At 45.1% G+C, this 5000-nt stretch overlaps 1 long non-coding RNA gene across 1 annotated transcript in view; it reads right to left on the reverse strand.

Annotated features, from left to right (window-relative positions):
- Positions 1–4528, reverse strand: part of LOC135202279 (uncharacterized) — a 61334-nt gene extending 56806 nt beyond the window's left edge. Inside the window, exon 1 of the long non-coding RNA XR_010311707.1 lies at positions 4389–4528. This is a non-coding gene — a long non-coding RNA (uncharacterized LOC135202279). The remainder of the gene's footprint in view (positions 1–4388) is intronic.
- Positions 4529–5000: the final 472 nt, after the last annotated feature.

Consider the following 5000-nt stretch of genomic DNA (forward strand, 5'->3'; position numbering starts at 1 on the left):
GTACCCCAACCCCCCCCTCCTCATTCACTCCTCTCTCTCTCTCTCTCCATTTAGTTATCCTTAGTGCCCCCGTGCCCCACCCTCTCTATCAATAATAGTTAGCTAATTAAATGAGTGCCTCTCTCTCATTTAAGTAGCTAGTGCCCCTGACGCCTCACTCTCTCTCTCATTTATAGGTAGTGCTTCTCTCTCTCTCTCTCTATTATTTAATTGGCTAGTCTCCCTCTCTCTCTTTTTCTCATTTAGTTAGCTAGTGCCCACCCTCTCTCTCTCTCTCATTTATAGCTAGTGCTTCTCTCTCTCTCTCTCCCTCCTTCATTCAGTTAACTATGCCCAGCCCCCCTCCCCCCCCCCCCCCTTCTCTCTCTCTCGTTTAGTTTAACTAGTGTCACCCAACCCACCCCCTCTCTCTCAGTTAGTTAGCTAGTGCCTCTCTCTCTCCCTCTCATTTAGTTAGCTAGTGCCTCTCTCCCTCCCTCTCATTTAGTTAGCTAGTGCCTCTCTCTCTCTCACACACATTTAATTAGCTTCTGACTCTCTCTTTCCCATTTAGTTAACTAGTGCCCCCCCGCCCCCCCCCCCCATTCTCTCTCTCATTTAGTTAGCTAGTACCTGTCTATTAAAACCCACGTGACGGGAATTGGTAATTTGCATATGCCTCGCAATCCTTCCTCATTATGCTCGTTCATCTGCATCACAGATTACCCGATATGTTTATCCAGATTAAACCAGAGTTATTTGTTTATATTGTTCATTATCACGTACTCAGTTGCGGCCACGTTGTCGCTTACTTGGGGGGGGGGGGGGTGGGGGGGGGGGGGGGGGGGGGGTGGGGGGGGGGGGGGGGGGGGGGGGGGGGGGGGGGGGGGGGGGGGGGGGGGGGGGGGGGGGGGGGGGGGGGGGGGGGGGGGGGGAAGCCTACAAACTACTTTGCTGTTATTTTGGGGGCGTCAGGAAAGATCTATGGAAGAGGCTAAAAAGGTCTGAAAAATATGTTTCGCGTTGAGTTGAAATACAGGAATTTTAGGATCGGATATTTACGATTTATTTATTAGCATGAAAATGTAAAAAAAAAAAATCAATAATGTGCATGTTAAACAGCGCAGAAACAAAGCTCTGTTTGTTAAATTAAGTCTTATAACTGTATTCGTTACCTTTTCCACACGCTCTTCCGTTATCTGCTTGTTTACAGAATTCACGAATGCTGTTTACTTGCAGGCACAAGCCTCTCTCTCTCTCTCGCTCATGTAAGTTTTCACTTTCTGGGAAACAACTGGCTTTCTCTCTTTACTGTGAAATTGTGAAATGCAATTTGTGATGACATAGATTGTGCAGGTTGTGACTGTTTTTTTTTTTCTTCTTTTTTTTTTTTAAGGGAGGAAAAGAGGGGATACGTATTTTTATTGTTTCCTTGTAAAAATAGTCTGGTTGTGGACATGAGGTAGCTTGTGATCGTGTACGTGAATATAAAAGTATTGGTTTTTTGGTTGAAAAAAAAAATTATGGTAAAAATGCTGTTTATTGTTGTTCCAAAGAAAAACAAGTTGTGATTATTGTAAGTGCGCTAAGATACATGTCATTATTAGCAAGGGAAATTACTGGTTGTGGATGTGAAAAAATACAGGTTCCGATTTTATTTTTGATGGATAATGGGTTGTAATTATGGGAAAAGGAAAAAGCAGTTAATCATTGTGGGGGTGGGAAAATGCAGATTACGATGGTAGTAGGTGTTGGAAATTCAGATTGTCATTGTTAGTGTGGGAAAATGCAGGATGTGACTGTTGTCAGGCCAAAGTAAACATGGATTTTGATTGTAGGTGCTGGTGGAAATATCAGTTGTAATTGGCTGTGACATAAATTACAGGTTGTAGTTTTTCTCTTGGCGTGAATGCAGTTGGGACTGTAGTCGTGTGAAAATACAAGTTGTAATTGTGAGCAAGGAGGAAACGAAGGTTGTGATTGTTAGTGTTAGAAAATACAATTACGGTTAGGGGTGCGATCAAGTATAGGTTGTGAGTATAGAAATGGTATATTCGGTTTGCATGGACTGGAAAAGACGAGTTGTAGTTTTTAGCGTGGACAAATGCAGGTTTCGGTTGTGTACGTGGGTATATACATACTGTTATTGTTTAAGGAGGAAAACAAGTTGTTATTGAAGGCAAAGAACAGTACTGGTTTGATTATGGGAAGGTTGGTTATTAGTGTGGAATACAGGTTGTAATGAGGGTGATGGGCCAGACTAAATAACGGTTGTGATTTTGGCTGTGGGAAAGTACAGCTTATGGTTGTGGTCGCAGCAAAATGCAAGAAAAATAGTTTAGCATTGTTGGACTGGAAAAAACCCGGTTGTAATTATGTCCAAGGGCAGGTGGATGTTGTGTGAAAAATACAAGTTGTAATGTTGTAAAGGTATACGTAAGTTGTGATTATGGTCACACGAAAACACGGGTTGGATTTCCTAGCATTTTTAATACAGGTTGTTATTGTGGACGAGGGAAATACAGCTTGTGAATGTAGAGAGGAGAAAACGCGGGTTATGACATGCTGTAAAGTAGAGGTTGTGAGACAGGCTATCAGAAGATCCAGGTTGTTTCTGTGGGGAAAGGTGTGGCGACAGTAGGTTTAGTCGTGTAAAAAGTACAGATTGTAGTTGTAGACACGGGTAGATACAGGTTGTGATTGTGGGCGTGGCCCTACCTTAAAGCTGGTGACAGTGAGAGAGAGAGAGAGAGAGAGAGAGAGAGAGATCCTGACAGTGTATAGCTGCTTTCTCTCTCTCCTCTCTCTCTCTCCCCGTCTCTCTCGCTGTACCTCCATTGATTTCCTTCTCTTAAGATTCCTCCGGTGTTGGGGTTTCCCTGGAACGCCTCATCTTCCCCTCATTTATTAACCCTTCCCCCCTGTTTATTCCCTATTCTTGGTATACCCCCTACTTCCATCGCTTGATTTCCCTGTATCCTATTTTCACTCTTTCTTTGTCCTTTTATTTATTTCCATTACCCATTTCTCCCCCTTTCTTTCCTCTCTGACACTGTTTCCCACTTTCATTAATCGTTTCTTTTATTTCCTCTTCCTCTTCTAACTAATTTTGCTTTTAATTTTTCTCTCTCTTCTATTAAACTCTCTCCACTACTGCCTGTTGCCCTCTTTGTTTTCCCGTTTACCCCCCCCCCTCTTTTTGTTTGTTTTTTTTTGTACTAATTTTGATAAACCCTTTAGGGATCCCTTTGCATGAATCCATTGCCCCCGCCCCCCCCCAACCCCCCCTCCCTTTTATAAACCATTTGTTTCCCGTGCTATTTCCATTTTTCAGTCTGTTCCCTTATTCCCCAACAATTTCTCCGTATCTATCCTTTATTTCACTGCCGAAACCCTAGACCCATCCCTGCGGATTTATTTCACTGCTTTAGACCAATCCCCTTGACCGAACGGTGAAGCCTTTGCACTGGATGAGTCATTTCACCGGTCCCCTGTGAGCTCTGAAGAATTTATTTTCCTAATATCCCATGCATGGTGCCCTCGGTCGCGAGGCTGCATAGTACATTCGAAACGAACCTTCCGGTGGGGCCGTGGGTTGGAAAGCAGCATCCCGGCTTTCTCTGGCTTCTCGTGGCTCTCAGAACCACAACGGTTCCATTGGTGGGCGTCTGACACCGAGAGCTTCTCCTACAGGTGCTCGTTTCTTTCGTGATCTTTCAGTTCGTTCGTTCTTGTGGATGCTGAAGGCATCATTTAAGCAGTTTTCGTTTTGTACACATCAATTCGTGGGTGAATCCGTACACATTCGCATACGCACGTGTACATAGTACATGTATGTGTAGCTATACGTGCGCGCGCACTTAAATGTGTGAAACCTTGTCCCCCAACGCCAACACTTGCGTGCAAAGTGCATCCATCGTCTGGTGGTTGTTTTGAGGCGTTTTAACGAGGGAGTGGGACATCCCAAAGGACGTTTGGGAGGAGGAGGAGGAGGAGGAGGAGGTGGTGGTGCCTATCAGACACAGACACACTCGTACTGTTCGCCACTTATCGATCAGAGAGCGAGAGGGGCCGCTAAATAAAATGGAACAAACCTTCCCAGTCTTTCTTTCTTCGGGCTCTTCCATTTTCCCCTCTTCGCCCCACCCCCCGGCACAAATTCGGCTCTTTCTCACAATCCAGATTGGCCTGGCACTTTAATTCCCTCACGCACTCATCCCCACACAGTCCCTGCGCTTATCTGGACGTCCATCGCCTCACTGAACCAACACTGACTCCATTCGCTGATAGCGGCTTCGCAAAGGCCGAAACGTAAACGTAACAGACACGGTCTTTTCCACATAAATCACACGTCCGCAGTCGGGGTCAAGGGCACTGAACAGACACAATAATTTGAGGGGAATACTTACGCCGCTATGCTTTTGGAGAGGGGCCATCTCTCCATTGACGCTTGGTACTTCATGTTCTCAATCTGCTTCTTCAGCTGATCCTTGTCCATGTTAGCAAGCACTGAGGGATCCATTGTGCCGCACTCCTACTTATAACTTTGGCAACGCGATGCTCCGCCCTCTCGGGTGACGTCACTGCAACGAGATAATATCATTGGTTACACAAAAAAACGAGGACTTGTTGTGCCATAGACATCATCATTTCTCGGATCGATTAGTGCTACATTGGGTCCGTCATCTGACATGGAATGAAATGGACGAAGACGAAAGGGAGAGAAAAATAATTATATTGATTTATCCGAGATTCTGCTCTTCCCCTTTCCAGACGCCGCTCAGCGGATGGTGTTCTGCTGGAGACGACAAGTACGAGAGAGAGAGAGAGAGAGAGAGAGAGAGAGAGAGAGGCGGATTAATTTTATTGAGAAGTGAAAGATTTCCAATTAAGTAAATTATATTGCTGTAGCAACAACCACCTGTTTTAGTAGTGGAGTGTTCAGGTGCTATGTAATGTAGTAATGTAATCAGTGGCTCGACACGGCATCCACCGTGTGTTAACTTGCAGGTGTTGAGGTA

The sequence above is a fragment of the Macrobrachium nipponense genome, chromosome 30 (assembly GCF_015104395.2).
Source record: "Macrobrachium nipponense isolate FS-2020 chromosome 30, ASM1510439v2, whole genome shotgun sequence".
Taxonomy (NCBI): Eukaryota; Metazoa; Arthropoda; class Malacostraca; order Decapoda; family Palaemonidae; genus Macrobrachium; species Macrobrachium nipponense.